Source organism: Octopus sinensis, linkage group LG15 (genome assembly GCF_006345805.1).
Source record: "Octopus sinensis linkage group LG15, ASM634580v1, whole genome shotgun sequence".
NCBI lineage: Eukaryota > Metazoa > Mollusca > Cephalopoda > Octopoda > Octopodidae > Octopus > Octopus sinensis.
Window position 1 is genome coordinate 17,326,662 of NC_043011.1, and position 12,500 is coordinate 17,339,161.

Sequence of the window (12,500 nt, forward strand, 5' to 3'; positions counted from 1 at the left end):
GACACGGAGAAAAAAGTTACTTTTTGAAGTATTGCGCATCATATTTTTTAGTAACAAATGCTTGTACTATACGAGTGTCAGTCTCCTAATTGTTTGAAACCTTTAAACTGACAGCAGTGAAAGGAGTAGGCGAGGTAGCTAGAAACTACAAAGTCCGTATCTCTCATTTATACGCATATATATATATATAATATATATATATTATATATATATATATATATATTATATATATACTTTATTTAAAGCAGCAGAAAATTCAACAAAACCTGTTACTGTGAGTTTCCCGTTGGCGTTCATCAAGATTCTAGCAAAAACGGTCCGATGAACGGCAACGGGAAACTCAGAGTAACAGGTTTTGTTGAATTTTCTGCTGCTTTAAATAAAGCATATTACTCTACCACTGGTATTTGAGTACTCTTCTTTCCACCTTGTTTCACATTTATGTGTTTACTCCGATATATATATATATAATATATATATATATATATATATACATTATAATTAGGGTTCAGCAAAGATTTGCTTCACCACATACCGAAGTTTAGAAATAGCAGTCAAAAAATCTTAGCTATTCCTTCTACTTTATGCCGATCTAATTCCGGAAACGCACGTACGTGGGTAACCTAATATCGATTGATTTTCGTTATTTTTCCCTTTTGCATGGGTGGATTGTTTTCAAGTACTTTAGTTTTTCTAAAGTAGAAGGAATAGCTAAGATTTTTTGACTGCTATTTCTAAACTTCGGTATGTGGTGAAGCAAATCTTTGCTGAACCCTAATTATAAAGTATTACTTAAGCTTACCATGAAATGGTCTTTTTCATGCCGAATTCTACTTGGTGAAATTACTGATTACTTTTTAATTAATTAATTTTACCCTTTGTTATTTTATATATATATATATATATATATATATATATATATGTATGTATGTATGTATGTATGTATGTATGTATATATGTATGTATATGACGCCATGATAGACCGTTAGCCACTACACACATTTTTTCTCTCCTTGCTTCTCTCCTTGATTTTTCTGTGTACCTTTCTATAGAAGAGCGTAGGCTCGAAAAGTAAAAGACTTTTTCTATTCCTGAGCGTTATACTATTACATCTGTTTGCTTTGTACACCAGCTGTCTTCGTCTTTTGTTTTTTTCGTAAACTCACCCTATATATATATTGTTATATTTCGGAATTATCATTTTGCCAGTTTAGCCAATAAAAACACACGCACTATATATTTGCTGTTATTTTGTAACACTGAAGCAAAATAACACCAAATATATAGTGCGTGTGTTTTTATTGGCTATACTGGCAAAATGACTATTCCGAAATATAACAATATCTGTTTCAACACACGACTTCACATAAAAAATCTACAAATATATAAACGTATGTATATATAGTTATACCTACATATATATATATATAGTTATACATATATATATATATAATATATATATATATATATATAGTTATACATATATATATATATATATATATATATTATATATATATATATATATATATATATATATATATATATATATATAGCAATAATAATTCTCTAAATGAGATATAGACAGTGACTGCTCCGTAATATAAGGGATATTAGCCAACCGAATATGGCTAGGGACAGGGCAGGGTGGTGGGGGTTATATATATATATATATATATATATATATATATATATATACATATATATATATATATACACAAACATATGTATTATATGTATATGTATATATGTATGAATAAATATATACACACCCTCATTCACACGATCGTGCACTTACATATAGAATATGTCTAAATGTCAATGTGTGTGCATGTGCGTGCGCACAGAGAATTCGCAAAATTATCAAAACATCGTCTGCTTTAGAGACACAGGCCAGGTATTATGGCGTTTATAATAGGATTAGCTGAAAGTAATATAATATTTTACTTAAATAGGTTGTTGTTTAGTGTATAGTATACATCTTTTGAGTTAAAACTTTGTCACGACTTAAGAAACAAGAAAAGAATACAACTGGTGTGGCAATGGATTTAATTGTTATGTATGATAATTCCGTATACTCTTTGAGTAAGAACAACAGCAGAATTTACAGGCGCAAAATTTGTTATGTCTGCGAAATATATATTTTTGACAGAAGATAGCATCAGTGCTAGAAATATAATCGATTACAGTAATAAAATGTAGTTTTATTATGAATGTAGTAAATGTTATTGAAACACATGAGGCTCCACCTTTTTGTAAGCTATTTTGATGGAAGAAATCGACATAGAGTAGATGTGAGGTTTAGATAATTTTTCATTATAACATGAAAATTTATTAACGTACAATTATCATAGGATTGACAACAAATTATGTAGTAACGAGCTACAAAACTGATTGATAAAAATTTATGTAAGGAATTTTCGCATTAACTTCAGAAATCGGAAAGTAGTCATGGTTATGCAGAAAGAAACGAGCTATCGCAGAAAGTGTGCGCCATCAGACTTTCTTTGATCGGTGCTACATGTAATAAATTGCGATAAAATTTTAAGCATAATATTTACGCAGATATATTAACAAATTTCTTCGGATGAATTCGTGAGAGGGTACACCCACACACACCCAAACACACATACACACACGCGCACACACACAGAGCACAGACTCAGATACATACACAACTCTGAGTGTGTGGGTTTGTACATATACATAAATGCATCTGTTTGTCTAACTATCTATTTATCTATAAACCCATCAATCCATCTATTCATCCGTACATCCATCCGTCCGTCCGTCCGTCCGTCCTTTCGTCTGTCTGTCTCTATATGTATATATATATATGTGTGTGTGTGTGTGTGTGTGTGTGTGTATGTTTGTGTGTCTGTGTTTGTCCCCCAACATCGCTTGATAACCGATGCTGGTGTGTTTACGTCCCCGTAACTTAGCGGTTCGGCAAAAAGACCGATAGAATAAGTACTAAGCTTACAAAGAATAAATCCTGGGGTTGATTTGCTCGACTTAAAGGCGGTGCTCCAGCATGGCCGCAGTCAAATGACTGAAACAAGTAAAAGAGTAAAAGAGTAACAATAATGATAATAATAATCCTTTCTTCTGTAAGCACGGGGCCTAGAAATTTAAGGGAGGGGCTAGTCGATTACATCTGTGCACAATAGGGCGGTGAGCTGGCAGAAACGTTAGCACACCGGGCGAAATGCTTAGCGGTATTGCGTCTGTCGTTGCGTTCTGAGTTCAAATTCCGCCGAGGTCGACTTTGCCTTTCATCCTTTCGGGGTCGATAAATTAAGTACCAACTTAATCCGTTTGTCTGTCTTTGTTTGTCCCCTCTATGTTTAGCCCCTTGTGGGCAATAAACAAACAGATTACATCTGTGCACAACTAGTACTTAGACAAGTCGTCGTGAGGATAGCCGTCAAACATTGAGGGTGAACCCCGTCGAAAAACTTTCGACCGATCTAAATATCAGGACCCTTGTCTATGCCAGGTTCTTTACCACGCCTGAGGCGAAGGCTGTATTTGGTATAGCACATGTTTGTGTAACATCTACCAGAGTATTTATGACATGCGCCAATCTCTTGCCAAGCATGTTGGTCATTCGAGAGAAAGCGGGATCCCTAAAGAATGCCCTACCTTTTTGAACAGTATAATTACTTATCTGAATGACATCAACCCTAAAATACCTATCATCCACTCTACCCTGCAAGGAAGGTCGGAGCAAGAACATACAAATGTCGCGGCGAGAGCTTTTAGACGATGACTTCGAAACTGCAATCAAATGTCTGGTAACCGTGTTCTTAAACGGCTGCACTAAAGGACAATTTCAAGAAAATCCACACTACAAGGAACGCCAGATTAAGGGATTTCTCTCATCTCATTTCCTCCAACAAACAAGGTTGTATCGAGAGAGGAAAATTCAAATACAGATCTACTCTTTTACGTCGTTACATCGTTGTATACGAATGCGTACGAAAGGAAATTCATGGTTTCCATCTTATTTACATATTTGTATCTTAAGTTCTCAGGTAATTAATAAAGCACAAAGACAGTGCACCACAACACTTTCAACTCTCATTTTCCGCCTAAATATATATATATATATATATATATATATATATATTTATACGTATGTATACACACACGCACAAATGGATCTCTTATTGAATTAGTAAGTGATTTTCCAAACTTTCTTTATATATGTATACATTTGACATGATTCTCAAGTACAATCAGTCGATACAGTTTTTTCATTTGCCTAAATACTCTTGCAAGTTATAGATCACCTGGAGGTTATATACTGTGACATCTTCCACAGAGGACGTATAGAGGAATCGAAAGCGGAGTCTTTGTGGTTGCAAAACAAACTATTTAACCATTAGGCAGATTTTTATTGTCTCGTTTTATTTACAAGAAAACTGCAATCAAGTTGCAGATGTTTTCATTCAGCAAACACATTATTATTTAGAGTTTCACTGTATATTTGCGTATCTCTATTTTTGTACTCAACATACCAGCATATTGCTATAACTATTATAAAGGTCAGTGAACTTATATAATTATCGTACATTTCTACAATTATGCAATCGTAATATGACCAATTACATAAGCATACTAAACGTAAAATTATATTACAACGCTAAATTAAACCAATATCCACACCACTGTTACCTAATTCCATACTAAAACTTTTCTTCTCACAGTTTCTATCGCTCTGTGTCTCACTTTCTCTGCCACTTTCCTAACCGTAATACAGTAAACACAGAAGTTATAATTTACAAATATCGACACACACACGAACATATTTGCACAAACAGCCATCTCTCTCTCTCTCTCTCTTGCTTTCTGTCTGTCTGTTTGTCTATCTATCTATTATCTACGAGGAGCGCTCAAAAGGTATCCGACTTTATTTTTCCTGCTAAAACTAATGCTGCGTGAGGAAAATCCTTTGGGTTAGAGTTGAAAATTTTCGCGCCGGTAGGTTTTATCAGTTCTCATCTGTTATACCTAGAGTAGAGACGTGTAGTGGGCGTCCGTCGGATTTTCGTTTTCAAGCAGGATGACCGAACGCATTCGAGCAGAGATATTGTAACAAGTTTTACGAAATGCTTGGTTAATTTCACACTCAAAACGTCCAGAGAATTCAGGAGTTCTTTGGTGATGATAGCACGAGCAAAATTCAGATCAAAAAGTGGTACAAACACTTCAAACATGGCGAGACTTCAGTGGAGACGTGGCACGCTCAGGTACGCCATCTGTAAGCCGAAACGAAGCGCCAGTTGAGACGGTCCAATGCATTTCCATGGAAGACCATCAAGTAACAATCTAGGATATTACTTACGAAGTAGGAATAAGCAGAGAATCTGTGCATTCCATTATAATGGAGGATTTGTGCATGTGAAGAGGGTGGGCAAAATTCGATCCCAAGATGATGCCGGAGCAGCATGGAAATCGCTCAGAGCACGCTGGTCTGTGTTATTCCCGAACCAGGCTTCATAAAGACCACCATCGTTGGTGATGAAGCATGGGTTTATGGTTTCGGCTTGATGCGTTTGGTCATCGTGCGTGGAAACGAAAATCCGCCGAGCGTGCACCTCACGTCTCTACTCTAAGCGTACCAAGCGGGAACTGACGCGGCCTACTGTCGCAAAAAACTTCACGCATGCTCAGAAAGGGTGGCCTCAAAGTATTTTACCCACACGACATTAGTTTCGACGGGAAAAAACAAAGTCCGATATATTTTTAACGCACCTGGTATCTAACTCTTAATCTAACTGGTTTATTTATAAATATATGTAGTATTGGACAGTTAAAGTCTATATTCTTAAAATTTGGCTGATATTGATAGGTGAGCGTTTGGCCCAATCAGATACACATACGCACACACACACGCACACAAGCACATAATCTTGAACAAAACAATACAATGCATCCACTGGCGTGGGTCGAGTTCAGAAGAGAAGGAGAATAGCTCTGTAAAATGCAAATATGATCATTAGGACTCTCAGCTTACAACAAGCATATTGCCTACATCTTTGTAGTGCTCGTTCTCACACCTTCTGAACGGGTCACTACAAGACCTAAGTGAGATAGATGTTCGAACTAGTAAGCTGCTGAGTATAACAGGAAACTTCAACTCGAATGGAGATGTAGACAGGCTATATTTCCCACTCAAGGATGGTGGTCGTGGTCTCAAATCTGTATTGATGTCATATGAAACACGTATTGTGACAAGCGGAAGAGATCAGTAACTACCACGGGTGGCTGAAAAGGTGTTGGCTTTGTGTTAAAGAGAATACAGAAGGATCAGTTAATTATGGTTTTATTCAACATTTTCCTCTCTCTGACTGCAGCGGTCCTTCGGTTTTTCTAAGCCACATAAAAGAATTCGGAAGGTCGGGCCATCAACCAAGCCTTTCGCAATGCTCTTAAAGCCAGGAACTTTTCAGCACCCCTTTATATGTTGCCCAAGTTTGCGCCCATGAAACCAATAACATAATTAGGCTAGGTAATGAATTTAAGGACAGGTATGAAATAACAGCTAATATTGAATTCTCCTCAAGGAGCATCGGGAAAATGTATTTAACAGAAGAACAAAATTCATATAGGGCACGGAAAAAACACGAAATACCTAAGCTCCACGCGGCTCCGGCAGAAGGTAATGGCGAACTTTCTGCTGACTCTTTCGCCACAACTTTCTCTCACTCTTTCCTGCTGCGTCTTGCAGCTCACCTGCGACGGACCGGCGTCCCGTCCAGATGGGGAACCTATACGCCAAATAAACCGGGAAACCGGCCCTTATGAGCCAGGCATGGCTCAAGAAGGAACCCTGTGGTTGGTAAGCAAGCTACTTACCACAACAGCCACTCCAACGTTTTTTATTATATGGTGTTAGCAGTGCTATTAATCATTTGCTAAGGTTATCTCTAACAGTTTTTCTGTAGAAATTATAACCAACACTGATTTGGTTACAACGTTTCGTATCCGAGATGCCAGATGTAAACAAACAATAAGATCGAAGACGAAAAATAGGTAATGGTCGTATAGGACAGATTTCTGTTTTTGCTCCTTCATTAGCACCCATCCAATTCATTAATCATCCACGAAGTCATTGCTTAAATAACCACTAAATATAGCGGTGTAACATTATTGAATGTACCAGTTTTACATATTAAATACATTCCTGGAAGATGGAACATATTGTTTTTATACTTTTCCACCGTACTGTAGTATGCCTAGATACTTGTATCTATTGTTTCTAGGTTCTAAAATCCATACTTTCGGCAAGTTTAATTCTACTATAATGAATTCTTTTTACCCTCTGTTCATGGTTGAAGACGCACATTTTGATATGCCAATCTCCATTCTAATATCCTTGAAGCAAATTTATGCCGTGTATGAAACAAATAAATTGATGTCGTCTATGAAAGATGTATGACTTAAAGGTGTATTTCTTCCTAGTTTGTAGTTTTTGCTGACATCTCTAAATGTTAGTGAGACGAATTTGAGCACGATGACAAATATAGGTAAGAAAGGGTAATTCAAAAAGATATTTCTTATATTGGCTAAACATTCCAGTGAGTTCATGCTCACCACTATGTTCGTTTAACAGTGTATCATAGTAGCACTGAGAATGTTAATGATAGCTGATGTTTTTCGGGAAAAAAGTTGGCATTTAATAACTTCCAAGACAGAAGGCAGTAGCTGATTAGTCGATACTTTCCTCCTGTTTTCCCCTTCATTGTATCTTTCGTTGCCAAAGTCGTTCTTCCCTCTGTTATTCACTTCAGTACATTTCATTGTGTCAAACATTCGTTGAGATGATTCTTGATTTGGCTGTGTAATAATTTCATATGCTTTATCTAAAAATTTTGGATCATCTCTGGTTATGGGGATTTTCAATTTGGTAGAATCTTTATAAGCTGCTGAACATTGTCCCTAGTTGTAGAAATTGGCACTTGTTTCTCTGTACTGCTGAGTTCCGTTTTAATTGCTTGATCTAGTCTGTATTATAATTATGTATAACCGAATGACCCTAAATTTTGTTAACCATCCTGTTTCTTCCTGCAGATTTAGTGTTAACAAACTCAGTGCATTAGATATTAAATATTACGGAAAAACTATATTTGATTTGATCCCGAAAGCCTGTTATGCTCAAATTGATTTGTTCTCTTGATATAACATTTTATTTCGGTTAATTTTAAACTTACTCTATGCTTGATCTGGTCTACCACGGAAATAAACCATTTCTCATATATGCTGTAATTCTCTCTTACTTACCGCCTTTTTTAAAAGTTACCTTTGACCTAACATTTTATTTATCTTGTCGAGGTCTTTTCTACATAGTTTTATGTAATTTTCAATCTGTATTTTCTTTACATCAGATATCTTTCTTCTCTGCATACGAGGAGTATATGAACAGCCTTGAGCCGCATCCCCCCCACAAAAAAAACATGGTACAAGACTTCAAGGCTCAAAACTTTTCACACACCCCTCGTGTTTTACACTCAGTCTTTCCCCGACATCTTCCGCAGCAGCACATATTAAATTATGGACGTCAGAAACGTTTTCTGTAGTAACATTCTCCAACAGCTCCTTGAGTTTTATCTTTTAGGAGTTTTCCTGTTTTCTGGATCATTTAAAGTTTCTTTTAATTGTGCTAAATCATTTCGTTTTGCATCTTGTAAGTCTTCTGGTAAAACTAATGTTTAATGGAGTATCATTTGCATGTTTCCATCGAATGTTTTTTTTAATGTCAATCACATCATCCCCGCTTTTACGGTTTCTATGTACTACTTTGATGACAAATTAATTTCTATCAAAGTAGTTAAATCCTTTTTCATTTAATGTTTCCTCAATACAATTTTTTCATTAGCTGTTTCTTCGTCACCAATCATTACTTCCTTGTTTCTGTTCTATATAGACACGATTAACAATTGCTATTAGCTACTCTTTTCTACGGATTATACATGCTTAGTTCATTAACTTATTTTCTTACGAATCAGACGTACCTTTCGCTTTTCAGTTTGTGAGGATTCTGTTACCAACACTTCTAACGTCTACATTCTTATATACTCAAAAGTATTCCATAAAAAATATGTAACCCTGCATATTCCTTCTTAGCTTATCGTAAATCCTTTTGGAACAGTTGTTGAATGACAACCGAGTAGCACACTTGTCAGACGTGATAGCTTCTTCTGTTATAATACTTTCATTTATATCGTTAATATTGTCTAGGTTATGGAAGCCATCTCAGACCTGATAAATCTGCGAAAGTGATTTGCAACTGTTCGTGGTGGTCGAGGGCAGGAAACGAAGGTGTCACTTATAAGGTGAGACAAACCTTCTGAAAGCTTTCTGCCCATAAGAAAGGGGAGGATAAAAAATCCCTTACAGCTGCCATCGATAATGTCACAACAGCATCAACGCCAACGAACACCCACAACAACAACAATTGCAAAAGTAAAACCAGCAGCAGCAGCAGCAGCAAGAGCAACAGCAGCATTAGAAGCAGTAGCACTAACTAAAATAGAAATAGAAATACCAAGGCAGCAACAACAGAAGCAATATTGCTACCGTTAGCAACAAAATCTGCCAACCCCAGCACTATATTAAAAGAAATACCACTTTCCTTTCAGATCACTTATGGCCAACGGCGAAGGCAAGAAAGATGAAAAGCAGAACGAATACAGAACGAATACACCTACAAAAAGAGAAAGAAAAAGAAAATATGACGGAAGAAATATGTGCTCGCAAAAAAGCTGGAAGATTTGATGAGAGAATACAGTACAAGCAACAACTCTCCTGCCAATCAACACATTTCAATTTGCCCTTAAACAAACGACAAGAATAGCGTCCGCAGACATCATAAACTAAACCGCCATAGATAAAAACAACAAAGAATTATTGAACAACACACAAGCATTTCACAGAACATGTACATGAAAGCAATATATATAACATATCAACATATTTAGATTCTAAAACAACACAAGAAGCTGCAAACTAGAAAGAAAATATCTTGACAGTACAAAAAACAAAGGGATCTATAAAATTTAAAATAGAAACATTTACAACTAAACGGAAGGCCGGGCTGCCTTCTATCTATAGGAATAAGCCAAGTGACCCTTGCTACTTTTCCTTTTTTTTTATCTTCATAATTATCTGTGATTTCAGCCTCTCCTTTGTAGTTTTTGGCGTCTTTGTAAATAGATTTGGTTTTATTTGTGATTTGTAGCAGCTGTTTGAACTTGTTTGGCAGTTTCTTTACCAGAATCACTTTAATCCTACAGCGGAGAGTTTATAATATATTTCCAGTTCCACAAAGCCTCTACTAACTGTATGGCTGGCAAGCCTAATATTTTTGCACGAGATGGGCTTGAATTCTCAATGCAGTTATTGCTTGCTTTTCTATCTAGCCTGGTTAATTTATTTAGCACCTAGTGGGCAATATTCTAACGATTAGTTATTTCAGGGACAGTTAGAGTGCGGATATCTGTTATTTAATCGGTAGATCTAGCTCTGCTTTACGTGTTATAATATCAGTCTATATTAGTCCTTATTTACCAATTACATCATTTGTACATGTCATAGACTTTCTAGTTTATTATTTCTAAATTATCTATTTTCGTATTAGGGGTAATTATCCAAATTTATTGTTGAAGCTTGGTATTAATGTTCTTAATTTTTGTATTTTCTATTGAAAGAATTACTTATCAATTTCTCCATTCTGTATTTTTAGTTGTTTATCATTTGCAGTGTGCAAATTTAGTTAATTCGCAACAACCAAGTTGTACGATGCAGATGTTAAGAATACTGTTGATTGTCCTACCGTAGCATTTATTTAGTTCTTGATTAACACGTTGGATAAGACTTTTAGCACCGTAGAGAAAGAGAGTGGAAAAAGGCAGTACCTTGTTATCACCTCTCCCAATACAGAGGAGCTTCATTCTTTAAATTCATTCTTTTCTCTAAATTTGCAGTATTGTTTGCCGCTTGCCAATGGCATATTTTTCATATTTTCTAGTTATTATGCCTTATAAAACATGACCCATCCCAACCAGAGCTATTCACGACAACCTCCACCTCATGTGCTACATCATAGAGGGTGAGTAACGAAGGTGGGGCTCTGTTCAAGTTAGATGAATCTAAAGCCATCAATAGGGTCGACAGTATAGTTTAAATAGCTTCTTGCATTTCTCTGGCTGTTGTGCTAAAATCTATGGCTTTAAGTCCAACATAAAATTTACGTCTAGTTTTTCAAAAAGAATCGTTGAATTTGTGGACACAAAAGTTAAATTTTCTAGAGGCAGAATAGTGACAGAGTTATTTTACAAGCCCACGTCATCCCCCATTTATCTCCACCACTACTCCGATCATCCACATCACATTATTCGGACAAATACGAAATCGCAATTTTTGAGGATAAAACAGATTTGTACTGACATAAGAGATTACTGGCAACATGCAAATGCTTTTGTACATCATTGTGTCAAACGCGATTATAGTGAATCACGATTAAAAGAAATAGCTAAGACAGGCAAAGATAGTCAAACCATCACGCATAATTTTAGCAAGCAGAATTCAATAGATGACAGAATTCCTTTAGTGATTAACTGCCACCGAAATTTCGCTGGCATTTCAAAAGTGTTGCAGACAATCTACCAGCATGTGGCGAAAAAATATCCTCGTTTCAAATAGATATTTCCTCAGTCACCTATTGTAGCCTTTAGACGGAATAAGAATATAAGAGAATTATTGACCTCTATTTCTAACTCTAAGAAAACGAACATTGGAGTATCTGCACGCTGTGCTTTGAAAAACAGCCGCAAGAGAGGTAAGCCCTGTTCATTGTGCAACAACATGGGTCAAGTGAATTCCATCGGGAATCACAACAGAAATGTTATTATTTACACAGAAGATTGGACATGTAGAGATTCCTATTTGGTGTACGCGACAGAATGCACGAAACACAACTTGATTTATGTTGGTTGAACAACTGAACATTTAAACAAAATAATTAATGGGTAGATATATGACGGCAGGCACAATAACAATAGTTCGACAGAACTTGCTGAACATTTTGCTTGAAGCGGCTGCGATTTTGAAAAAGACTTGAAAGTGAATATTCCCAGAAAATATTCTGAATCTGCTTCACTTTCACTTCTAAAAATATATGAAGAGATATATGTTTGCGGGCTATTAACATCATGCCCTGGAGGAATGAATAAAATGACAGGCGAATATCATCAAATTTATACAAAACTGATTGAATATTCTTTTTTCTTTTCTCTTTTTTCTTTCTTCTTTCTTTCTGTCTCTCTTTGCTGTCTCTTTCTTTTCGCTTGTTATAAAATTGAAACTTAAAGACTGATGATGTCCTTCCATCAATGTGTGGACGCTCGTTTCTCTCGTTAATGCTTTAAATTTAAATTTCTATTATTTTGAATTTTTAGCACCTCTTATTTTGAACTCGACAAAGACAGGCTTACTGT